Genomic DNA, 27987 nt, shown 5'->3' with positions numbered 1-27987 from the left:
TCTCATCCTCCTACTGAGAGAAGGGGGCTAACGGTGAGCCACAATAACCAGGGAACCAGCAACCCCCCGGGGCCCTTCCTGGAAACACTGGGTAATGTGCTGTTTATGGGAGTCCATCACCCTCAAACTAGGGCTACCAGCTCAAAGGGCAAAGACTACATTCACCTCCTTAGGAAAAATGCATGGTGGAAGATCCGAGTCTGTTCGGGCTGCTAGAGCAAAATGTCATAAACTTAGTGTCATAAATGACAAAATGTATATTTCTCACACTTGTGGAAGCTGGGAAGTCCAAGATCAAGGCACTGGCAAACTCAGTGGTGGTGAGGACCCACTTCCTGGTTCATGGACGGCACCTTCTTGCTGTGTCTTCACGCAGTGAAAGGGACAAGGCAGGTCTTACGTATCTCTCTCTCTCTCTCTCTCTCTCTCTCTCTCTCTCTCTTTTGAGACAGGGTCTTGCTGTGTTGCCCACGCTGGTCTTGAACTCCTGCGCTCCAGTGATGCTCCTGCCTCAGCCTCCCAAAGTGCTGGGATTACAGATGTGAGTCACCATGCCCTGCCGGGGGTCTCTTTTATAAGAACACTCATCTCCTTTGTGAGGGCTCAGCCCCCATGATGTAATCATCTCCCACAGACCCCCCACCTCCTAATTCCATCCCCTTGGGGGTGAGGCTTTCAACACATGAGGTTTTGGGGAGCACAGAAATTCAGAGCATAGTAGGAAAGGTGTGGATTTCCTCATTCCTACAGGCTTATCAACTATGCACGTGAGCCCTTGATGCTGCACTCAACTCAGGCTCTCTTCTACAGGGACTCTGTATGAGGCCACAGAGCAGCAAACAGAGAAGCAAAACTCCGGTCAGGCTCTCACTCTCACTGCTACCCACACTTCACTTCCAACACCAGACCTGTGGAGCTTCTCCCCTACACGCCGAGCAGTTCTCCAGGGGACACTGACAGGGTGTCCCCAGTTCAAATGAATCCTCATGCAACCTACCTGGAGTTAGCGTCAGACCCCACAGGCGAAGGGCTCAGTCCCAGAGGCTGCCCACACTTCAGATGCCAGTTGCAAGTCTGCTTGCCCACAACTTCTGTCTGACTTGACTACAAATTGGAGGTTCCCACAACACTTTTTCAGGTTCAATTAATTTTCTAGGATGGCTTACAGAACTCAGGGAAACACACGCTTACATTCACTGGCATTTTATGCCAACAGAGGGGATCCCAAAGGGCACAGAGGGGCAGCCAGATGGGAGGTGCTTAGGGCCAGGCATGGGGGATGGGGTGTGGGGCTTCCGTGCTCTCTCTACAGAGCTCCACCCTACAGGTGCACCCACGTGTTTGGTCATTTGGAAATTCTCCAAACCACATAGTTCAAGGGTTTTCATGGAGACTTCCTCACACAGGCATGATGGATTATTGACTCAATATCTAGCCCATCTTTCTTTCCCAGAGGAAGGGAATGGGGCTGAAAGTTCCAGGCTCCTAATCCTGGCTCAATCTTTCTGATGACCAGCCCCCTTCCAGGAGCCTTCAAGAGTCACCTTATTAGACTAAAAGATGCTCCAGTCACCCAGGAAATGCCAAAGAATTTACGAGCTCTGCGTCAGGAACCAGGGTCAAAGACTAAATACTTGAACAAAATATTTCTCGCAGCACGCCTACCACTCAGGAAATTCCAAGGATTTGGGGAGCTCTGTGCCAGGAACTGAGGGCAGAAACCAAATATATATTTCTTATTGTTATTATTTTTTTCCTACTATTTCACTGAGACTTCCTGCAATTAAAAGCTGGGGGCCTTATGCTATGAAATTCCAGATTTTAAAAACTCCGGTTCTCTTCTACGCGTATGTCAAGAGGCTCTGCCAGAGTCTGTAAGTCCCACAGTCTTCACCAGGCCTCTACTTTGCATAACTGGGATCCCAAATCCTGCTCTTTGCTGACGGGATGCAGGAGGGAGCAGAAATGATCACATCTCATTGAGTCTAGATAACTTCGCATTGTGGATTCTACTGAAACCTGAATACACTGAAGGTGCAGTCAAAAGAAATTAGATACTCTTTTTACTATGACATTTCTCCATAGTAGAAACAGCCGGCAGAGGGTAAAAAAGGAAGCTGAACCTAAGCCACCTCTAAGTGCCTTCAACAAAAGGGCTGGATTTTTTCAAAATAATTAAAATTAAGAAAAATGTGGAGAGTTCATTTTGTTAACAAGAGCTCAATTACTGCTTTCACTGTGAAATGCCGTATATACAAAAGTAGAAAACAATGAAACCAGCAGTTGTCTTAAAAGCCAGAATATCAACAACATGGGTGAAACTCCCATGTTGTGTGTATGTGTGTATATATATGTGTGCATATATGTGTGTGTATACACCTGTGTGTATATGTGCACATGAGTGCATATGTATATGTGTGTATATGTGTACACATCAGTGTATGTATGTGTATATATGTATAGACATATGTGTCTGTAGGTATACATATATGTCTGTGTATATGCATGTATAGGTGTGCATATGTATGTGTGTATGTGTATGTATCTATATATATGTGTGCATGTGTACATGTGTGAATACGTGTATATATGCATGCATATGTGTGCATGTGTGTGTATGTGTGTATATATGCACATGTATGTGTGCATATATGCACATGCATGTGTGCATGCATGAGTGTATGTGTGTATAAATGTGCATGTGTGTATGTGCACATACGTGTGTATATATGTATATGTGTGCACACAAGTGTATATGTGTGCATATGTGTTTGTGTATGTATGTGCATGTGTGTGCATGTGTGTATACATGCATGCATGCATATATATGTGTGTGTTTGCATGTGTGTGCCCCTCTTGAAACCCATCCCCTGCCTCTGAATTTGACCCAGAGAAAAACACTACTCTACATTCATTGAAATGGTACCAAGCCACATGAAGTTCTCCTTTGACTGCCTTGTTTTTGTGCAGGTAGAGGATCCCAGCTGATGTTTTAACTACACCCTGACTAGCCAGACCCTCCCAACATACACACACATACACACACACACATCATATACATGTGTATACATACACATCACATATTTATATGCATCTATACCATGTACATGTTTATACACATGTCGCATATATACAATATATACATGCATCTATATCACATACATGTTTATACACACGCATCACATATGTATACTATATATCATCTGCACATTTAGGCACATGCCATATATATGCGTGGATATCATATACATATTTGCACACTTATGTACATATGCACTCTATCTCTGTTGCATCTTGTAGACACAATCTGTCTCACACTCTTGCACACCACCTCAAACCCACTCATCACACAACTTTACTCACACTCATACACGCACTCACACACACTCACACTGTCACACTGACACCCACACGCATTCTAACACTCACACACACACCCCAACACGCTTCACATACTCCCCATCTCATATACACTCACACAGACACACCCGCACTCAGCCTCTGCAGTCTCTCACCACTCTGTCTCACACACATAAATGCCCACACACATTCTTAGTCACTCACTCCTCCTTGTATTCACACATACACACTCACACTCTCACACACAATCTCACACACACTCACATACACACACACTTGCATGCACACAGACTCAGAGTCTCTCACAGTCAAACAGGCAATGCCAAGCCGTGTGTAGATTGAAGAGGTGACATTTGATCATGATGAGTGGCCCATGCTTTGGAAAGGAGAGTGACAGATTGGTCTGGGTTTGAATTTGAGGGCCTGACAAAGGTTCAGTGAGTGGTTGAACTTCAGCCTGGTGAGCGATGACATCAGCCTCACAGGGTTGTAGGCCACTCAGGTCAACATCTCATTTTCCAGGAGGCCCAGAGATGGAGCCTGTCCCGGGGGCAGGTGAGGAGAGGCCCGTGACCAGCGTGCAGAGAAGCCGCATTTCTGGACCTCAGGAATATGGGAGTGGTTGCCGCAGAAACTGAAAGAGGTTTCCTAAGAAATAAGCTTTCCTAAAGAAGCATGTTTACATGGTTATAACAAACATGTTTAGAGCATCCTATGTCTGCAGCCATGGCTTTGGCAAAGTCGTTTCATTCCACAAATAACCAAGCAGTGAGCTGCCTTGCTGTGCACCCGCCCTGCTCCAGACCCTGGACAGAGCAGCCAGGGCCTCCCCATGAAACCTTCTAGCATGTGTGAGATCCTCCATAAGTAGGAAGTCCATGCAGGAGATCTCAGCAGTGGCTAATCTGCAGGTGGAAAGCTCAGAGCAGGCCTGTTCATAAAGCGACGGTCCTGACTGCAGGGACCTCACGGAACAGCAAGGGAGCAGGGCTGTGGAAGGAAGCACGTTCCAGAAAGGGGACGGGGCTATGCGGGGAGGAGGGGACAGCAAGGGCAAGAGCTTAGAGGCGGGGCGTGGGAAGGGAGCGGGGCTGTGGGGGGAGGCACAGCACAGAAAGGGGCGGGGCTGTGGGAGGAGGCACAGGCCAGAAAGGGGCGGGGCTGTGGGGGAGGCACAGGCCAGAAGGGGACTGGGCTATAGGCTAGGATGAGGCCTTGGATGCCATTTTAGGGGGACCTGAAAACTGCCAGAAGCTTAGGTGCCAGCTGAAAATCGAAAATGCACCTCACCTTTTGAAAACATGACCAGATCGCTGCAGAGAGAAGGAATTTCTAGAGAGGAATGTGCGGGAAGTGGGGGACTTCCCAGGGACGAGTCATCGCAAGCGGCTGGGGAGAGGCAACGGGCCCTTTGCACAGGCTCCTGAGCAGAACACGAGCAGGAAAAGGGGACCGAAGCAAAGGAAGAACCGTCCCAGCTCCAGAGGACATTTTCCTGGGAGATGAAGTCGTGATGGGGTGGGTGTGAGTCCCATCAGCCCCACTGCTGATGTCTGGATGCCCCGAACCATCTTCCACGGCCACACTGCCACTATTTCACTCGCTGCCGCCGGGCCCAGGACAATCCCTCCTTGAGCCAGTGACGCTTTTACACAGCCTGAAACCAAGCAGCCTATTCTCGTGACTTTTTGCCCAATCATGTCCAGAACGTGGAAACCATGCCCCACGGAGAGATCAAACCTCCACACACACAGCGAGGGAAGGAAGTAGGCTTTGCTAAAAGGACCCCATCATTCTGGACTGACGCCTTCATTAAGTTCTTTGTAACTCGTCCTTATAGACATAAAATTATCATCCGAAGGGAGAATGTTAATACAACTGACATTTCCCCGTCAGTCATCTTAATTCACAACATAACACTTTCCGGAGCCAATTAGGTGTGCCTGATGACTACATGCTGCAAACATTGTTGTTCACTGGAAAAGCACATTTCGAAGTCCCTGCCATCATTTATTACACTGAGAGCAGCCTCTTTGGTCTGGAGAAGCATGTTACTGTTACTGTTATTGTGCTGGGCTGGCGGGGAAGCGCAACCTCAGCCTGCACCACCCTTAGGGACTCATAATGGCCCGAGAGTCCCAAAAGCATGTGAGCCTCCTGGCTTGTGACAGCTGTGTGGAAGGGCCACGTCGTGCACGTGGAGAGAAACCTGCCTCAGAAGGATGCCCAGGTGGCCTAGTTCTGGATGCAGCCCCTGATATCTGCCCCTGGGGTCCCCCTCCAACAGCCTCAGTCCTCTGGATCACCTGTGCTGACCTCCTCTGCACAATCCATGAGGACGCTCAGCTCTTGGAACAAAGGAGCTGGGACTCAGTCTTCTGATGCTGCAGGACTTTTCCTTAGCTCAGCTAAAGACAGTGTCCTTGTCACATGGCCATGAAAGATTAGGCTCGAAGACCAATTTGAAGGGTAAGAATAATAGCATTTATTGGGCAAAAAAGAAAATAAAGGGGGAACAGGGAGTCAGCAGAACAAGAATCTCCCCATTATAGGCTTCCTGCCTCACAGAATAAATCCCAGCTTCCAACCAGGAGGAGGAGTGGCCGGGCTCCTCCCTGCTACAAACAGTGCAAACTCCTGTGGCTCCACTTCAGTGTGTATTCCCAGTGAGCAGGCTGGCTGGAGTTTCTCTGAGGACCCCCTGCCACCTGGCTGTCTCACTGAGAGTGTGTCAGTTTCACTGGAGAACAAGAGGGGGAGGCAGGGCGATGCCAGGGATGCAGAGAGACCGGGGGTCAGGTTCCCAGGGCTGCCAGGACAGGGGACCACAGACTGAGAGTCTTCACCAACAGAAATGGGTTCTCTCATGGTTCTTGAGGTCGGACGTCAGAGATCAAGACATGGGCAGGGCAGGCTCCCTTGAGGCTCCATGGGAGGGTCTGTCTAGGCCTCTCCAGCTCCTGGTGGTTTTTGGCAATTCCTGGGGTTGCTCAGCTTGCAGATGCATCACCTGATCTCTGCCTTCATTGTCACATGACATTTTCCCTCTGAGTGCGTGTCCACTTCTGTGCCAGGTTTCCTCTTTGTATAAGATGTTTGTTGAACGCTTACCCTGTCCCTTGGTAAAACAGTAAGGAGGACTTTATTCAAGACTACTGCAATGGAAGAGGGAGACTGAGATCAATGCCAAATGCAATGAAGACACCTGGAATTTGCGGTCTGGGAGCCCATGATGGGCTGGTGGATGGAAACAACAAGAGGAGACTCCGTGGACAGGGACTCTCACTGTGGACTCAGCAGGGCTCCTGCTGCAACTGGGCTGCAACTGGGGGTGGCCAAGGCAGACAAAAGCTTGGTCAATGAGAGAGACCTTGTCAGGAACACACTTGTGTCCTTGGACATTGACCATTGACATTTGATTTGTCCTTTAGCACTGACCTTACACATTTGATATGACCTTTGACATGGACTTTCACATTTGATTTGTCCTTTGGCATTGACCTTAAACACTTGATTTGTCCTTTGACATTGACCTTTGACATTTCTTATTAGAGTAAGGCCTACCTCAGTGACCTCTTGTCAACTTGGTGATCTGCAAAGATCCAATTTCCAATAAGGTCACATTCTCAGATAGTAGCGGTCAGGAATTTGACATCCTTTAAGGAGACATAACTCAACCCATACAAAAGGGTATCTTTACCTTACAAAATCTAGCTAGGAGCATTGGCAGCAGGTCAGGCTCCCTAGAAACAGAGCCTAAGAGATCTTCTGACCTGGGGAGAAGTTACTGTCAGGATAAACCTATAAAGGAGGGAAGGAAGGAACCTGGAGGTAGAGGAGACCTTCATCCCACCTCAAGCCAGGATGACTCAGGCCTTGGCCTGATCTCAAAGGAGAGGCCAGAGCCCAAACTGCTCTGCAGGGTACTCCACCATTGCTGCAAGGGGACCTTTGTATCTTTACCGGTCAGTCCTGGAGAGGGATCAGCCTCCCCATCAGGCAGCTTCTGCAGTGGAGAGCAATTCTCCTGGGAGCTGAGGGACAGCTGAGAGACCTCAGGAGTCACAACACACTGGGGGCCGGTCTCAGGCCTGGCTAGGGAGATGGAGCAGGGTACGGCTGAGCAGGGCACGGTGCAGCCCACGCATGTGGCAGCAGAAACGATGCTCCAGGTGGTCACCTGGGCCGGCCTTGCTGCTGCACTGGGAGCTGCTGGCTCCTGTCCTCTCCGACCCCATACATCTCGCAGAGAACTAATGCCCTTTAATGAAATCAAGCGACAGTGACAAAAGCCCTAATTGTATGTCTTCTTCATTCTCCAGCTGCAGCGGCAATGCCCTGAGGACATTTCCTTTGACCAAGTGCAATTTATCTGAACCGAAAAGGAGCAGCAAGAAGCAGCCGCAACTCGCAACTCAGAGCTCCATGGGCAGAGCAAGAACCTCGGGTTTCTCAGTATTTTGTTTGTCCTGTGTGTCCCCATGGGATGTCATCACTGCAGTTCAGGGGTGGTGATCAAACTTGTTTCCTTGGTGGACAGTTTCTCATAATCTAACCCCAGCAGCAATTCCAAATTACTTTAAATCGAAGGAAAGAAATATCTCTTTTGTTTCCTTCTTCTGAGTTTGGGTAGAAGAAACTTTGTTGCAAAAGGACTTTAAAAAAATACCCTTAAGGGGTTGCATTATTTGAAATGTCACAAAATAACCTTTATGTTGGACACTTTAAATAAAAGAATGCTCTGTGAATAGGTGGGGGACGATGGAGAGCAGGTGAAGATATTTTATTAATTACTTTTTTAAAATCTTTAAAAATTTTTCCCCAAACCATAAGGCAGAATGACCCTAAATCTTTGGAGGATAAAATCTTGGGCTAACTTAAAAAAATTCTTCACATACTTGCGCTGCTTGGTTTCCATGGGAACCTAAAGAGGAACTCTATGATGCCTGGAGAACATCTATTTTTACATTAACCCTTCGTATCACAAACAAAGGGAAAATAGACAAGAGAGGGAGAGATGGAGAGGGGCACCTTAACCATCTTCACTTGTGCTTTAAAGACCTCACAAGTGCAGTTGGGCTGGAGGACAAGCCCGCCAACATCATCTGAAAACGGAAAGCAGACTGGTATATTTCTTCCCTTTAGAATGACACTCGGGAAAAGTAATTAACATGAATATCGTTAAGTCTGTTATTTGCACCACAAAGACAATTGCAATTCAGGGAGCAGCATTTTCATCCCAGGACCTGTGAGCCTCAGAATGGGGGATTTGATCCTGGAGGCAGTGAGAAACGTGTGTATGCAGGTCATGATTCTGGGTTTGCACCTGGGCTCGCGGCCAGCCTTATGCCACTGGGTCTGGGTTTCCTGCAGTTCTGAGCCCCCTGGGAGGGGCCTGGAAGCTGTCAATGGGGGAACAGAGTCGCCTCTTAGGAAATAATGTTAACCACCACCCATAATGGGGCCAACCTGTTTCAGAGGCTCCTAGTAAAGGTAAATTTAGGCCTCTTTCCTCTCTGAGAAAGGAAAAGGCGTAACTTGTGAGAAGGAACAAAGGCTTCAGCAATGGTGGATGGAATGTGACACAGCTTCATTTATGTTTTTAAACTGTCCCAGTGTTGCAGGGGAAAAATACCACCACCAACACCACAACAAAAGCAGCAACCTTGGGGAGTAAATACAAGTGGGTTTTCCCAGGTCACATTTTCCCCTAAAATAAACCTATTTTTAAAATAACACGTGAATCCAACGGCAACAGGAAGCTGATGAAGCTAAATGTGAGCACCTGTTTTTTCCTACACAAGAAACGAAAATAAACTCACTGTAATGAAAATCAAGTGCAGAAAAATGATTGCCTAATTAATTGAATGCCTAACTGATTAGCTGTGCTTCGTAAATGTCTCTGATGTCTTTTCTATTGATTGACAGTGCAAGAAAAAAAAAAAAAAAAAAAAAAAGACAGAAGGAGGTAGCCTGGCCAATCCAGCTGGCCTCAAAAGGGTCAGAGGTGGAATGTCAAGAGGGGTTGGTCAGTGCTTCACTCTGATGAATAGGTACTCCAGCACTTTGGGGACAAGGTTGCCTCTGCTGCCAACTCTGTCCCTGCCTTTCTCTGATCCTTGGAGGACGAAGTGACTGGATGAGAGCCGGCAGATTGGGCTCAGGGTGATTTTCTGAAACATTGCTAAATTGCCTGGGATAATAGAAGACATGAGCCATGTACCCATTCTGTTTAGCCCTCGTGACAATTGCTAATCTCCCCACTATTTGATTAACATTGTATTCTCAGCTAGACTGTAAGCTCCGTGAGGCCAGGGACCAATCATGTCTGGTCCCCAGCTATCATTTCATGTTGAGTACTTATCCATGGCTGATACAAAGTAAGCACTCAATACACATTGGCTGAATGAAATAAATGTTTGAAAAGAAGAGCATGATGAGTATAGTGGTTTTTTTCCTATCGCTCCTATAATAGATTACTGCAAGATTGTAGTGAAAATAGCCCAAGTTTATTATCTCATTGTTCTGGAGGTCAAAGTCTGAAATGGGTCTCTCTGGGCTGAAATCAAGGTGGCAGTCAAAGGAGTTAGCCAACTTGCTTTAGGCAGACATTAAGTGAAGGGTCCCTAGAGAACCTCTGACCTGTCCCACAAGTGCTTATACCAGATTTTTTGTGCAGATAAACGAATTTGCACAGTGGGGCACACAGTGGACTAAGGGCCTGCATGCACACAGGGGTGATGGGTTAGAGCCACCAGGAATTTGTGCCTTATACAAATAGGGAACCTGGCCCCGTGTGTGTGTGTATACACACACACACACACACACTCACACCCTGGTATTCAATTGGGAATGGGGCAACCGGGAACCTGCTTTCAGGAACCCTCTCTTTGCTGTGAGCTTTCATTTCATTTAATAAAGTCTATTCCACTTAGTCTTGAAGTGTTTGTGTGCCTAATTCTTCCTGGTTGTGAGACAAGAACCTGGACCTAGCTAAGCAAAGAAGTAAAACATCCTGCATCAGCAGCAGAGCTGCATTCCTCTGGAGACAAAAGGGGAGCATCTACCTCCTTGCCCTTTCCAGCTTCTGGGGGTCTCCTACATTCCTGAGCTGGTGGCCCCCTCCATCTTTAAAACCAGCAACATTGGGCCAAGTCTTTCTCATGCTTCTCTCTCTCTGACTGTTTCTTCCAATTTCCTCCTCCACTTTTAAAGACCCTAAAGATTACTTTGGGCCAACTTGGGTCATTCATGATCCTCTCCCCAGTTCAAGGTCAGCTGAACAGCCTTAATTCTATCTGCAATCTTCATTCTCCTTTGCTATGTAAGGTCACATATGTGAGGTTCCAAGAATGAGGACATAGACATCTTTGGGAGAGCATTATTCTGCCAACCACAAATATCATCAGACAACATGGGATTTCCCTGAAAGAAAAAAGAAAGTGATTATTTTGAGATGCTATTTTGCTCATTTTTATGTTGTCTGCAGGGTCAAACAGAGGGTTTCTGTAGCAGGTGTTTGGTTAATAAATGTTTGTGGAATAGATTCATACCCTATACTCATCTATCAAAAGATGACCACCTGTTCTGTTCTCCTGATAGTTCAGACTCATTAGAACAGAAAGGGAGCACAAAAAAGAACTCTGCCTCTCTAACTACATTTTAGACTCCTTGGTGATAGAAACCAACCCACAGTCATGATAACTAGCTAACATTCAGAGAGCACTCTCTAATCTGCAAGACGCTTTGCCAGCCTTAACCCACTGGATCTTCTTTCTCACCCAGTGGGTGGTAATTACTGTTTCCATTTAGCAGAAGGGGAAATGGAAGTCAGAAGACATTGAGTAACTCAGCCAAGATCTAATAGCCGGTAAATGTCAAGGCCATGTCTTATTGATCTACACGGATAGCCCGTCCACCCTGCCACACTGCCTCTCTCTGAATGGAGATAAAATAGCAGCCAATCTTTTGTTGTGTGATAAGGACTAAAAAATGCTAAAGGCAAGACCAGTCATTTTCGGGTGTTAGAGAAAGGTCTGTGGCAGGGCAGAGCATGAAGAAAGGGAAAAATTTTGCCTGAGGGAGAGGACAAGAGTAGCAAGAGGATGCTTGTGCCCTGGCAGAGAACCCAAGGGCTCTCTGTGCTTGAATCCCAACCTGCCATGTCTAAGAGGCTCATCCCACTCCACCCAGATACTGTGTGTTCCATCTCATTTGCAGCTACTTCTTTAACACCCAACTCATCCACTTGTCAAGTCCAGTAGGCTTGTGCATAACTCCTGGAGGCCTTGTGCATCCTGAATTCCCAGCACATTCATGGTGATCAGCACATCAGTTTTTGTGGAAACCACCTAAGCATCATTTTCCTTGTTTATTCCATTTGGAGCTGATTGTGTCCAAAAGGAGAGTGGGAGGGAAGGAAGGAGGAGGAGGGAAGAGGGAGAGAGAACATAACAGATTCATCATGGCCTTTGGGTTCTGTTGTTGCTGTTTCTTGAAACTGATTAGAGCAATCTCTTGACTTCTGAAGAAAAACATTTGAGAATCTTTCTTCACCTCCCTGTTTTCTCTGTGGCCCAGACTTTTCCTTCTTAAGGTTTTCTGAAAGAATACGTACAAGAAACAGCAGGAAATAAAACCCTAAGATATGAAAGTCAGTCTGACTTGCCCTTACCTAACCTTAGTCAGTAATATCTGAAATGGGGATATTTCAATTATCCAAGCTTCCTCTCTCTTCCAGCGGCAGAGCCCCACTGACTGTGCAGGGAATAATACACATTCTACGATGTTGGCAAGTATGGATTGAGCACTGGGCTCGGCCCAGACATTAGTGCTCAAATGCGTTGATGGTGAGGAGTTATAAAGAAATTGAAGACATATCCTTGCCCTTGAGAAGTAATTTAGTTGGGGGGAAAAAGGTTCCTAGTGATCCATGAAATGAGTAGAGGACAATTAAAGATTTAGTCGCCAACGTATAATTGTAACATAAACTGCATACAGCAGAATGGTGGAAATAATTAAAAAGAACAGGATTACGATAATTCTGAAGTCATCCCGAGACAAGACCAGGCAGCCAAAGTTTCCATTGGTAGACTGGTCCCTTCATGCAGAATGTTAATGGCCACAGGCAGGCTGGATGTTGGACCCAGAGATGACGAAGCAAAGGAGATGGATAAAGCCCCTGTCCACATGGGGCTCATGGAAAGCGAATGGTAATAAGCCTCATGAATGAAGAATTGGGGGTACTGAGAGACAGAATGGAGAACCTGCCATGGGGAAGAGACGGGTTCAGAGCTGCCTCACCCCATATACACACCCGTCACCTCCCTTTGGGATTATTCCCCAGCAATGATCATAACTTGAAATAACCTCCTTTGCTGACTTGTTTCTTGAAGCCACCCTCCCCCTCACCAGAATGAAAATTAAGTGAGGTTAGAGAGCTTCTACTGCACGTTCTCCACAGTGCCCCTGCCTCCAACACAGTTTAAAACACATGACCTGAGCTTAAAATTATTTCCTGTGTGAATGAAAGCATCATGACATTATTAGGGATGCATTGTGTTCATCACATCATTAAATTATATTTGTTATGAAATGCATTATCAATGTCAGGTCTTTTCAATCCAATAGAAGCCATATACATACAAACATTTTTATAATACAAATTTTCAAAGAGATGTGAACATGGATGACTGTTGGTCACTGTAACTGCACTTTTGCTAATGGCAGCATCAACCTCTTTTTATTTTTTATTTTTTAACTTTTTTGCTTGTTTTTGAGACTGAGTCTTCTTCTGACACCCAGGCTAGAGTTCAGTGGCATGATCTTGGCTCACTACAACCTCTGCTTCCCAGGTTTAAGTGATCCTCCAGCCTCAGCCTCCCAAGCAGCTAGGATTACAAGCATGCACCACTACACCCATCTAATTTTTTCTGTTTTTCATAGAGACAGGTTTGCACCAAATCGCCCAGGATGGTCTTGAAGTCCTGACCTCGTGTGATCCACCCTCTTCGGCCTCCCAAAGTGCTGGGATTACAGGTACCCTTTTTGGTTTTTTTTAATTGATGTTATTACTTCAGTGCAGTCTAACACTGCTCAATTTTTCATGCTCTCTTTATAGGATAGGGTCTGTGCCACTTTAAACATGAAATTAAAGCAACTGAATTTTTAGAAGGAGAATACTTGGCCACTCCTTGCTTTGATATAAATTGTGTTGCGTGTTGGGGCCCCTGCCCTCCCCCTCGGTGCACCAATAGATGCCCCACCGGGGCTGAGCAGATTCCACGTGCATGCGGGATGGCAGTGTGACTGCACAGTTCTCCCATTTCCTTTTTAAATCACGGGAAGAAGGCACTGAAACAAAACATCTTTTATTGCCTGTGCTCCAAATGCACCACAGGGAATGTTTACCAAGGGGCTTTTAACACAAATATTTTCAGAGATTTCCATGCAGTTGAGGTCCTAGACTATTTGGATTTGAGTAGATGGAGCAAATTGATCTATAAACTACATGCTTTAGTAATTACCTGCAATATCCCAGGCTTTCTGAATTCCATCTCTCTTTCCCTGGCATGATGTGATATCCCCAACAACTGAATTGCTTCTTGGCAATGTGTTGGCTGTTAGCTGTGAAAAGTCAGTACAATTCCAAATGTGTGGGTCAGTAGCTTTATTAAGACTCATGACCTCACGCAGGAGGCCTAGGCAGACTTGAGGCAGCTGAAGCTGGAACAGCTACATATGCTTCTAATATGGAGCCCCCTGAATTCTAGTTATTTAAGAAAATGCTCCCTTGCTCTCTTTCTCCCTCCCTCACACACACACACACACACGCACACACACACACGCACGCATATCCACTCAGACTGAGCTGGGTCATGACAAGCCGACACCACTAATTTCATCTCCAAGTTTTTCAGTTTGTCACGTCAGGCAGCAGCTAATAAGTGCACTTGAAGGTGGAAATTCATTGAACATCTTTTCCCAAATCAGTGGATTCTGTATCTGCCATCACTTCATTTAACATCTCATTAGGAAAGACGGCATCACCAGCCCATCCAAAAGCAGCCTCATTATCTCCCTTCATGGCTTTTGCCCCTGACACAGTTGTGTAGGGACCCTGTTTCCATCGGGCGTCTGATGGGCCCTGCCTCCGTCTCCTGCAGGCTCCACTCCACCCCGTGGATAGGGAGCCTGGTTGTGGACTCCTGGTGGCCTTGGAGTTACAGGAACAGACTGTGCCCTGGGTCTCCCTTGCACTGGAAAGCTCCCTCTCTATAACTTCAGAGGGAGAAGACTCTTAGTAACCTAAAATACTAAAATACATGAGATTGGAGGAACTGACTCTGCTTCGTTCATTCCTACTCAGAGACATCTCCAGTGAGCCAGGCCGTGGGGCGATGTGGGGCTAGACTGCTAGGCAACTTTACAACTGAGTTCAGACTTGGAACTGTCCTCTCCTCTCCAACACAGCAAAGGTCAATCGAATTTATACTAAGTACTTACCAAAGCTCTAAACCAAAAGAAGGCACTCCGTGTACCTGAAATAGAGGCACGTGCTAGGAGGAGGCAGAGCTGTGGACATGCAGGGCTCCAGGGCAAGAGTCTATTGGAAGTGGTAGGGATCTGGTTTCTGAAACTGACAGGGACCCAGGCACCCCACATAGCAGGACACCCCAGCTAGATTCATGGATGAAGCCTGGAGCGAGTGTAAGGAGGCCGGGAAGAGCCGGTCCCAGTGTGGGCAGAGCAGCCACGTGGTCCAGACTTGGGCTAAGCTGCCAATTGCCCTGTGACTGCACCTGTGCTCTCCCCAGCATCTTGACAGGCTGGAGCAGGGGCCTCCAATGCAGCATGGTTCTGACCAGGATTCTCAGGGGCAGAGAAAAGGCACCTGCAGAACCACCAAATGGGGTCGAGTGGAGGGCAGAGGGAGAGAGAGACCCACTCAATAGAAGGTTCTGAACAGCATGAAGAAGATTTACACTGAAGCGACAATTATCAGTTAAGACGTTCATCAGCAATGAAATGCAAACAACAGGAAACCTTGAGATGTCTATAGAATACCTTATGGTCTCAAAGGTCTAAAGGTCTCAAAGATGTAAAGAAAGAAATACATGAAAAATAAGAAAAGATTATGAATTAGATATGAATTAAAAACAGATCACTTTTTAAAGCTCAATTCAAGATCCTAGAAGTGAAACATATAGTCATTATTTATTTATCGTTTTGACACAGGGTCTCACTCTGTCATCCAGGTGGCTGCAGTGCAGTGGCGTGATCACAGCTCACTGCAGCCTCAATCTCCCATGCTCAGGTGATCCTACCACATCAGCCTCCCTGGTAACCAGGACTACAGCCGTGAACCACCACAACCAGCTAATTTGTGTATTGTTTGTAGAGACGGGATTTTGCCATGTAGCCCAGGTTGGTCTCAAACTCCCGGATTCAAGTGATCCACCCATCTCGACCTCCCAAAGTGCTGGGATTGCAGGCAAAAGCCACTGCGCCCAGCCTGGAACTTTTAAAAATTACAAATGGATATGAACCTGGTCAGAGAACGATTTGTGAACTGGAAGATAGTATTGTGAAGCTCCTTCCAATGCAGCACACAGAGAAAACATCGTAAGACATGAGAGATAAGAGATATGGAAAAGAAATTGAGATCCCAGCACACAGGAAGGAGAAAACAAGGGGAATGGCAAATAAACAATATTTGAAGTAAGCATGGCTAGAAATTTTCTAGATTCGATGAAAAAGCAGGAACTTTCAGCTAATGAAACACTTGGAGTGCTGAGCAGGATAAATATATGTGTGTGTGTGTGTGTGTGTGTATATCTCCACACGCACACACACACACACACAAATTATGATGAAACATTGTTGCAGTGCAGAAAGATGAAACAAAATATTTAGAGGTACCAAAAAGAAAAGAGATATTATGACAAAAGAATGACCATGAGACTGGCAACAAGTGTCTCCTCAGTGACTGTAGATGCTAGACGACAATGAATAAATAGCCTCAGAGTGTCAAGAAAGCTAACTGCAAATGCCATATTCAATGTACCCTGTGAAGCCATTATTCAAGAGTGAGGGCAAAAGAGGCCAAGATATTTTTAGAATATGAACTGGAAGAAAACATGATTTACCACCCTCAGATGGTTTCAGAGAAAGCTACTAAGGGATATATTCTAGCAAGAAGAAAAGTGAACCAAAGGGGAAGGAGTGGTCTGCTAGAGATAATACTGAGCAAAAAAAAAAAAAAAAAAAAAAAAAAAAAAAAAAGTAATAATAAAAGTATTTTGGTGAATGTGTTTAACCACTAATTGGAAATTTGTATTTAAGAAAATTGAATTAAAATGTAAGATAAGAATGTAGGGTGGGGAAAACTGGAAAAGGAGGGAAACATCAAATAACCTTAGACTTTGTTAGAAAAATAGACAGTTGTTATGTTAACAATTTAAGTGTACCGGCTAAAATATATGGAGAGATATACTATAATAACTTCCAAATTGGTAGGAAAAAATATAAAAGAAAAGTTGTGTCGAAAACAACAAGTCAATACATAGAGAAAATGGAAGCTAGTATCAATAAAAAACAAAAATAGAGATAAATATACCAATACTTACAACAAATGTGACAGTATTACTTATTAAAGACAGAGATTAATTAGATAACTTAAAAATCCTTCTATATGCCATTTAAAAGAGTAATGCTAAAAGCAGACATTTGTAATAAATATGTATACAACGATGTACTAAAACTACATACAACATAATTCACGGATTAAAGAAAAATCACAGTAGCAGTGACAAAATATTTAGAATTGATTGAAAAAAATCCCACTTTATGTCAGAACTCACAAGATATAGCTAAAGCAATTCTTTAAGTAAATTTATAGCTTTTAATGCATTTAAAAATGTTATAAAATAAGCTAATCATTCAATTAGAGAACCAACTAAAATAAAAGAGAGTAAGCCTATAGGAAGGAGAAGAAAATCAACAGTAGATAAGGGCAGAAATTAAGAAATCAGAAAGGACAAACAAAATATGGCTGATGGATAAAACCAAAGATGTTTCTTTGGAAACTAATGAAAAAAAAAATACTCAACTGAGTAGACAGATCATGGTGAAAAAAGCAGGCACAAAGCATTACTAGAAACATAAAAAGAGATGCAAAAGGAAGGTTAAAAATCATAGGACTATCATGCACAACTTTTTGACAATAAATTTGAACACTTAGAAGAAATGGTTTTTAGGTAAAATTTATAAAAATCATTCAGACACTAGGTTCTGGTGATTTTTCAAGGAGCGTTTCACAAAAGCTTCAAGAAACAGAAAATTGTCTTCTTATACAAATTGTTCCAGAATAGATGAAGCAAATAAAATACCTGACTCATTTTCTGATGCCAGTATAATTTGATATCAAAACTGAGCAAGGGCATTATGAGAAATGAAAATTATAGGCCAACCTCCCAAAGAATATAGATGCAAAAATTCTAAATAAAATATCTGAAAATCCAGTCTCACAATGCATTCACAAAAAGTGCATCATGGTCAAGGGGGTTTGTTTGTCCTGGGAAGTGAGAGGCAGTTGAGGTACTGCCTCGGAATGTCACTCAAATGGATCTGCCTTCACATGGAGACAGGTGGCCAGCGTCAGAAGGAGTTTCCCACTTCCACTCTGCAGAATCCAACTAGTCAGACATGAGCAGTGCAGAAGAGCGCTCCCCTGGGACCCCCCACCACACACACCAGGAATGTCAGGCTACATTCCTGATATTCATCAGGTGATGGTCAGGCCATTGTTAACTGTCTCTAAAATAAAAATTGGTGTTAGCCAGTGCCAGAGAAAGGCAGTCTCCCAGTAAACAGAAACACTTGAAACTGGTGATCAGCAGCTTCCTGATAAGATCTCAGGAGTTGGGCCAGTGGGCTCGAGTATGCCCAGTAAGATGCATAATGGCAGAGTTTAACCGGTGCATGACCTCCTAGTGACATCGCGCGGGTAAGAGAAAAATGCCTCAAGTGAGCATGCGCACAACTCCAGTAAACACACTGCGCATGCTCCCCTCCTGAGCGCTGGGAGGCCACTGCGCATGTGCACAGCCCACCCCGAGGTAGGAGTCAGGTGAGAAGAGACGCAAGACTCTGGAAGTGTGCCAACATATAAAACCCCAAGTCAAAGGTCAAACCACACACTTGATCTTTCAAGTCACCCTCTTGGCCCTCTTCCAAGTGTACTTTCCTTCCTTTCATTCCTACTCTAAAGTTTTTTAATAAACGTTCACTCCTGCTCTAAAACTTGCCTCAGTTTCCCCCTCTGCCTTATGCCCCTCAGTCGGATTCTTTTTTTTGAGGAGGCAAGAATTGAGGTTGCTGCAGAACTGTACAGATTTGCCGCCGGTAACAGAAGCAAACGAGAACGGAACACTGACAAACCAGAGACCTCCTAGGAAATCCAAAGCGAGAGAGAAAAGACAAAGACATCCTTTATTTGATAAAGAGTAACAGAAAAGGAAGAGGAAAGGGAGGGAAAGAGGTGCCGAGGAGAAGGAGAAAAAGCAAACACTGAATTTCATGACGAAACTTTAGAGTCACGAAACGATAATGACATCAGGAACTTTCTAGAATGCTGCTATCATGGTGCCTTCCTGATACTTTTCTGCAGGTGCTGGCCAATTCAATGCAAGGAACAGAACTGACAGAATGTGAATTGGGATGAAAAGGCAAAATGCTGTTGTTTGCAGATAAATAGACTACAGAGAAATTCCAAGACATTCTACTGACTATTAAAACTAGTAAGTGAATCTAGATTCAAAATCAATATTCAAAAATCAGAAGTCGTTCTGTATGTTAGGAAAAGCCCATTCAAAAATGTCATCAAACAAACAAACAAAAAAAAAGATTTACCCAAACCACAAGAACTGTAAGTTACCCAGGAATAAATCTAAGGAAAGATGAGCTAGAAAAGAGAGTTATAAAATATTATTGAAGGATATAAAAGAAGACTGAATAAACGGAGCGATTTATAATGTTCATAGGTAGATAGAGTAATACCATAAATAAATCAATGCTTCCCCAAATGTATCTATAATTTCAATGAAATTCAATAAAATTCACAGTCAAAAGTGCTGCCGTACTTGATACACCTATTCTCACTAAAATTCACATGGAAGAGGATAAGAAGAATCACAGAGATGCCGGGGCGGGGGGAAGACAGAAAGGGGTGGAGGCTCATCTCCACCATTCTATCTGTGTTAGGTCATTCTTGCTTTGCTATAAAGAAGCACTTGAGGCTGGGTAATTTATAAAAAAAAGAAGTTTAATTGGCTCATGGTTCTGCAGGCTTTACAGGAAGCATGGTGCTGGCATCTGCTCGGCTTCTGCGGAAGCCTCAAGAAGCTTTCATCATGGCAGAAGGCGAAGCGAAGCAGACGTCTCACGTGGCAAGGGAGAGAGCAAGAGAGTGAGGCAGGGGGAGGTACCACACACTTTTAAATAACCAGATCTCAACGAACTCATCAAGCCATAAGGGATCCGCCCCCATGACCCAAACACCTCCCACCAGGCCCCATCTCCAACATTGGGCGTTACATTTCCATGTAAGATTTGGGTGGGACAAATATCCAAGACACATCACTGTCTATAGATAGATTGCTCTATCTGTCAAGATGTATCCATGGTAATTAAGGGCTATCATATTTGAATAGGCAACTAGATATGCAGAACAGAATTAAAAATCCAGAAATATATATTTGCATATATATAACTTTGGCATAAGACACGGAAGATGTGGTAGAGACTGCTGGATGTCCACTCTAAGTCTGAGAACCAGGCTACTTGGAATTGCCAACTCCTTTGCAAAAAAAAAAAAGTCTGGCTAACGCAAGAGACAGAGATGATGGACGGTGGCTTAGAATATAGCTGAGACCTGTCCTTGACCCTCCTTCCCTCTTTCCCTCCATCATGCCACCTGGAAACTCAGGGGTTGGTGGGAACTTCACCTTGGACCATGAAGGCTCCAGTCATGCCCTAGGGATTAAGGAGTTTGGGTTCCTGGCAGAGCCAGCAGACTGGCCCAGGAAAGGCTGTCCCAGACTCACACTTGAGTGAGAAATACACTTCTTTCTAGTTTCAGCCATTTATCTTGGGGCTTTGTGTTTCTCACAGTAGATCTTTATCTTAACTGATATGGAAGGCATTACAAATCAGTGGGACTGCTCAATAAATTGTGCGGGGACAACAGTCCAGCCATATGGAAAGAAAATACAATTAGATGCTCACATCATGTACAGAAGTAAGTCCTAAGTGGGTTTGAAACCCAACATGAAAAACAAACCTTGAAAAGAAATGGAAGAAATGATAGACCACCTTCAGCATACCACACAGGAAAGGATTTCTTAAACAAGACCAAAGCAGAAATCACATGGGAAAAGGCTATCACATTCGGCCATATCTAACTCTAACTTCTGTATGGCTGGTGACCATCGTCAAAAGGCATCATAAATAAAAGAAACAGCTATTAGGGGAGGAGACTGGTGATTATGAGATATAGTCATACTTTTCATAAGACATGAAGAAATTCTACAAATCATAAGAAAAAGACAACCCAACAGTAAAACAGGCAAAGACCGTCAACAGGCAAGCCACAAGGGAGGGGTTCCAGGCAGCCAATCAACACACGCATGGCTGGGCAGCATCCCCAGGCATCCAGGAATACAAGTTAAAACAATACTGAGGTGATCATTAGAGGAGACACAGGTAAACTTAAAAAGGCTGCTGTGACTGAGGACACAAAGTACATGCCTTAGGTGGGGGTGGGCAGACCAGTCCTGTCTGAGGAGGAGAAAGATGAGAGGTGCCAGCTGTGTTAAGATTCAGGGAAAAAAACATTCCGGGAAGGAGGAAGAGCAAGTGTGAAGTCCTGGGTCAGGCGAGATGGTGGGCTCCGTGGGAAGCTCTGTGGACAGTGATCTATCAAGCAAAGGGCACAGCAGCAGAAATTGGGACCTGGGGTCTCAGCCACCTTAGGGGCTGGTGCCTCTGCAGAAAAGAGCCATGTCTGAATTTTATAAACCTGTACAGCATGGATGCATGCACAGTGATCTGCCCTCTCCAGGACACAGGCTCCCCACAGGGCACCTGAACTGTGCAGAGTGACCCCGAGGGCTCTTTATCCTGCTCTCTGCTCTTTCCCTGCATGGGAGGTGGACTCCAGGCCACGTGCCACTCTGTAATGATGGCCCACATTCTCCCAACTCTCTTTGGGTCTTGCCATTCTGTCTACAATGAGAAGGCAATTTTCTTCCTGTTCGGCAATTCCCTTCCTGACTTCCCGTTGTGGACAGAATGGCAAAGTGCCTGATGCTCAGACACTAGAAATGTCACTTCTGCTGTCTGAACCCTGCCCATCCTCTCCTAGCTGGCTCATGCCCTAACTGTGCCTCTTCTCCAGACTGTGCTGCTCTCCAGGCGAGCTCTTTGGGCTCTGTCTGCATTTTTAGAGTACCCATGGGGTGCTTCCTTGTTCCACAGTGCGTGTGTGCAGCACAGGGGCAACCTCACATGTGGGGAGAGAGGGAGCAAAGTCAGAGTCCTGACTGGGCAGATCGCTCCGCCTTCCGCATCTCCATATCTCCACCTGCCATGGGAAGAAATAACACCCACCTGACAGGGTGGAGCAAGACATTCCAAACCGCAGGGCACCTGCCGGCCACGGTGCAGGGCTCATCATAATCACTCCATAAACTGCCGACTTCTCTCCCTGTTGTGGATGCGTGGCCTCCTCCTGTCCTGCCCACTAGTTGTAAAATGGGACAGAGTCTGTTTTAGTCTCCTTACGGGCCCACCAGCGTAGACAACCGTCTCCAGTGATTTAAATCCAATGAGGAAATGTTACCGAGGTATGTAAATGCTTACTGAATGAATGAGTAAATTATACAAAGCCTCCAGTGATGATGTTGACAGGGAAGGTAGCAGAGCCCACGTCACAAGGGTAGGCTGGGAGAACCAGCTGGTCTGCGCCAGAAATAGCCTAACCCGTTGCTGACACCCGCCAGCGGCATCCCGATTCTGGCGCATCCACACTACGAGTGGTGGAATCCCTGCCACCTACGGTCCTGTTAAAGGGGAACTTGAAAGTCACCCAGATGAAAGTGGTGTGACTGGACCACAGCCCTCGCTGGCATCAGATGTTTTCACTGTTTCAGCCTTGTTTTGTCCTCACAGTCCTCACATCTGTTTTGATATTCTCAGCTAGAACACCCCAGGTGTCCTGATGCCCATCTAAAAGTCCAGCTTTCATGATTAAAGCTGATATATTAGTGACTGCCAAGTGTTCAACACACCAGTGAGGCCACGTGATGCTTGCTGGACTCTAGTCTTCCCTGGCTTCTCTCTCTGTTCTGTGGGGAGGAAAACCTCAGTCAACCCGACGCCTGGATTCCAGGGACCCTGGTGAAGCGGGATCCTAGTCAGCTGAAATACCAAGGGCCAGATGCGGTGGCTCAAGCCTATAATCCCAGCACTTTGGGGGGCCAAGGTGGGCAGATTGTTCGATCGTCGGAGTTCAAGAGCAGCCTGGGCAACACGGTAAAAACCTGTCTGCACAAAAAAATACAAAAATTCACCAGGCGTGGAAGTGCACACCTGTAATCCCAGCTACTTGGGTGGATGAGGTGGGAGAATTGCTTGAACCTGGGAGGCAGAGGTTGCAGTAAGCTGAGATTGTGTCACTGCACTCCAGCTTGGGCAACAGAGTGAGACTTTGTCTCAAAAATTAAAAAAAAAAAAGTACCCAGAACTGTCTTTTTGTTTCAGCGCTGCTTGGAATTTAAAAATATTCCAGTCTGTCTCCTGGCCCAGGGAATTATGTGGATGTGTTGTCAGAGCCACCACAATGCTGGGCATGTGGCTCGACTGATCCCAGGGCCTGGACAGGTCAGAAGGTACGACCATGACTCCCTCCCAGCCAAAGTCTCTCTGAGGTTACTTTTAGGATTTGCCTTTCACCAACATGCGTTGGGTTCCCCTGGATCTGCTTGGAGGCCTCCTGCCTGTCTGGCCCCTTGGGGCCCTGCTGGGGTGACAGTGAGTGATGATTCTGTGCCTCCTGGGGATGATAGACTTGTCTGTCAAGCAGGAGATGCAGCCTTAAGTGCCAGTGTGGCTGTAAGCAAAAGACTGCAGGCGAGACCACCTCTGATGGTGCGAATGCAGCCATCTCCAAGCCCAGGACAACGGACCCTGCTTGCAGCTAACTGAAGGAAAATGAGCTTCCCAGAGAGGGCGGGGCACACCAGAGAGGGTAACCACACCTGCACTTTTCAGTATTTGCTTGGGGTTGGTGTGTGTCCTATAGCTCAAAAGCCTACCTTACTCTTTTCCCTCTGAAAGACTAGAGGTGAGGCAGGGATCCTCCCGTGCCAAAGCACACTCAGGCCCCTCATTCTAGAAAAACATTTTGGGAATAGCCAAAGGCAAAATATTGTTCACATTTAAAACAAACCGTGGTGACTCCGCTTGGTAACTTGGTATTTCCTAACTGTTACCTCAAACGCTACACTTTCTAGTGTGTTATTTCCTCCAGCCAGCCCACCTATGGGTGCACAGAGAGCCTCCAAGAGCCACCGCCAAGCCTGGCTCTCATTGAAAGCCTCCCCCGCTGCTCACTCTGCAAATGCCCAGCTCTGTAGACTGTTCTAGCATCTCCCATTGGCATCCACTGATGCCCAATCATGGACCCCAACTCCAAACCAGGTGTGATCTGCAGGGGTGGGGAGCAGCCTGGGTTCCTGCTGCTGCCCTAATTCCTCATCTTTACCAAGAGGACAGTGATGCCACACAGGGCTGGTGTGAGGAGGGACTGAGCAGGTACCTGGCACTCGGTAAGTAGGAGGAAGTTAAACTGGCATAGGTAGTTGGGCAGAATTCACTGCTTTCTCCTCCCTCCTCCTCCTCTCTGGTAAATCAGGAAAGGCTGCATGTTCCCATGAGGAGGGTGCCAGGAGGGAGAGGAGCTGATAGTCCATCACTTTAGAGAATGGAGAACTTTGAACATTACAAGCCTCTGCCAGTGTGCTGTGTGTGGACCCTGGATTTCCCAAGGCTCTTAACCTGGCTGCATATTGCAGGCACTTCCCTTTAAAAACAGAGATGCTGGCATCCTCCAAAAGCAACAGGATCAGAAACGCTAAGCCCAAGACCTGGGCATCTGTTCTTGTTAAGGTTCCTGGGGAGATTCTAGGGGATGATCACATCTGATCATTACGGCACACACAAACCAGAGATCAGTGCTTCTTGAGGCTTCTTAAAAGCTGCATCAATATCATTTTCACTAACCCAAAACCCAGAGCAATGACACGGCCATTTGCTACGGCACAAAATTGCCAAGTGTGTCTCTGGGTCATCTGCTATCATCCCAAAGAAGCTTCCTGACCCATTCTACATGCACTCGGAGCCCCCAGCACCTGGAGGTGAGCTGGCATCAGCCCCCTCACCTTTCTTTGCCCTGCCCAAGCCCCCCAAGGCCCTGCCTCCTCCTCATTTGAATACCTCTGTTTGTTAATGAGGGTTATTTGTTTAAAGGCAAAGAATTTCATCTGATCATTGCATGCAGCAACATCTTAGGCCTTTACAGCCCTTTGGGGATGCAATTTGTGTGTCATTTCACTTTTATTGCTTTTTATTGGTTGTGGGACTGTTGGGAAGAAAATGAGGACTATTTATCATGCACAGAGGAAGCCTGCCACGTAACAAGGTGAAGAGCTGTCACCCGGAGGGAAGGCGGCCAGGGGAGTGCTATCGGTGGTGGAAATAAGTCACTGCTAGAAAGCAGTGAAGGGTAATTGCATGGAGGAGAGCACCTGTGTGTTTTCCATGCCAGGACAGGGGGCCCAGCACACACGACTCATCCGTCATCACCATCCGTCCAGCTCTCAAACATTCGTGGAGGAATCAGAAATGTTTGGAAAGGCGGTAAATCTGTTCTCCCCAACTGTGTTACAAGAGGACTCTTCTGATCAGCTGCTGTCAGCCACACATCTGTCCACTGTGGGCTGTTTAGGACCCTGGGAGAAGCTGTTCAGCACCAGGCAGAAACCACTGGGTGTTGAGTCCACAGGGAAGTGGGAGCAGAAACGTGTGGTCAACACGTCTTCCTAAGGCACGGTGGTGTTGAGTGCAGAGATGTGCCGTCAACACGTCTTCCTAAGGCACGGTGGTGCTGAGTGCAGAGATGTGCGGTCAGCACGTTCTCCTAAGGCACGGTGGTGGTGAGTGCAGAGACGTGCGGTCAACGCGTCTTCCTAAGGCATGGCGGTGTTGAGTGCAGAGGCGTGCGGTCAACACATCTTCCTAAGGCATGGCGGTGTTGAGTGCAGAGACGTTCGGTCAACACGTTCTCCTAAGGCACGGTGGTGTTGAGTGCAGAGACGTGTGGTCAACACGTCTTCCTAAGGCACGGTGGTGTTGAGTGCAGAGACGTGCGGTCAGCACATTCTCCTAAGGCACGGTGGTGTTGAATGCAGAGCCTTGCTCTTGAGCTGCACGACCCAAAAGGAAGGCAAAGCTGGGAGGACAGGTATAGGCAGGCTTTCAAGACACTCCTTGGCACACACTGGGGGGCCAAGGGCCAAGGCTGCAATGGAAGATGACGAGGGAAGTTTTAAAAAGAATGTTTACTTGCTGAGGATGATGGTTTCCAGCCCCATTCACGTCCCTGCAAAGGACATGAGCTCATTCTTTTTTATGACTGCATAATATTCTGTGGTGTATATGTACCAGGTTTTCTTTATCCAGTCTATCATTGATGGGCATTTGGGCTGGTTCCAAGTCTTTGCTATTGTAAATAGTGCTGCAATAAACATACATGTGCGTGTGTCTTTACAGTAGAACGATTTTTAATCCTTTGGACATACACCCAGTCATGGGATTGCTGGGTCAAATGGTATTTCTGGTTCTATATCCTTGAGGAATCACCACACTGTCTCACCACCAGCCTTACCAGACTAACACAGGAACAGAAAACCAAACACCGCATGTTCTCACTCATAAGTGAGAGCTGAACAATGAGAACACATAGACACAGGGAGGGAACATCACACACCGGGGCCTGTTGGGAGGTTGGGAGAAAGGGGAGGGAGAGCATTAGGACAAATACCTAATGCATGCAGGGCTTAAAGCCTGGATGACGGGTTGATAGGTGCAGCAAACCACCATGGCACACATATACCTATGTAACAAACCTGCATCTTATGCATATGTATGCCAGAACTTAAAAAGAAAAAAAAATCAAATGTCAAAACCTTAAAAAAATGTTTATTCATGGTAAAACACACATAACAAAAAATTTACTACCTTAACCTCTGTTACGTGTGCAGTTCGATGACATTTACACTCCCTTCATTGTGCATTCTTCACCAGCATTTATCCACGGGACTTTGCTTTGCTTTGCTTTCTTGCAAAACTGAACTCTGTCCTCATTAATCCTTAACCTCTGGTGGCCCCTCCCTAGCCCCTGGCAACCATCTTTCTACTTTCTGTCTCTATGAATTTGACTATTCTTGGTAAAAGGAGGGAAAATGTTTAATAGCTTTTTATTTTAGAATAGTTTTAGCTTTACAGAAAAATTTCAAAACCAGTTTGGAGAGTTCCCATATACCCCACATTCAGTTTTTCCTATTAATACTAGTATTTTGCACTAGTATGCTACATTTGTAACAATTAACAAACCCATATTGATACGTCAACTAAAATCTATACCTTACTTGGATTTCCTTAGCTTTTACCTAATCTCCTTTATCTGTCCCAGGATCCCACTGAGGACACCATGTAGCATCTGGTCATCACATCTCAGGATCTGCTCAGCAGTATTTCTCCGGCTTTCCTTGTTTTTTATGACCTTGACAGTTTTGAGGACTGGCCAGGCATTTGTAGAATGTCCCTCTAGTGGGACTTGTCTGATGATCTTCTCGTGATAGGACTGGGGTTATGGGTCTTAGGGAAGGAATACCCCAGAGGTGAAGTTGCTATTCCCATCACATCAGAGCCAGGGCAGCTGATGCATCGTGGTTGTGTTGACGTTTATGCTTACCTGGTGGAGGAGTGTTTGTCAGGTTTCTCCACCAGGTGATGACTCTTTCCCTTTTCCATACCACAGTGTCTGGTAGAAAGTCACTGCTATTTACAGCCCAAATTTAAGGAGTGAGGATTATGAGGAAGTTTTCATTTGTTTGTTTTCTTTTACTCCTTCTTATATGGCTGAATTGCAGGAGACTTTCATATTCCATTCACATCATGCCAATTTCAAACTCTGGACCCAATTCCAAAGTGAGAGAAAGGTCAGCCTAGGGCCCAGAATCTGAGACAGTATAAGTTCCCCCAAGAAGCAGGGCCACTTCATGGGGCCCAGGCCCGGGAACCAGAACTGGTCTTGGTCACTGGGTGAAGCCTCCCAGGGAGGAGGCCATGCTGTCTAGACCACCCTGCCTGCTTTGTCCCTGCTGTGCACCAGCTGTGCCCAGATGCCCCAGGGATGGGGTTACTGCTGTGCTGTGGGAAACAGACTCCACATCATCACACAACTGGACATCTTGCATTGTTCTGAATTTACTTCTTGCTTTAAAT

This window comes from Papio anubis, chromosome 1 (genome assembly GCF_008728515.1).
Source record: "Papio anubis isolate 15944 chromosome 1, Panubis1.0, whole genome shotgun sequence".
NCBI lineage: Eukaryota > Metazoa > Chordata > Mammalia > Primates > Cercopithecidae > Papio > Papio anubis.
This window is presented reverse-complemented; position numbering follows the sequence as displayed.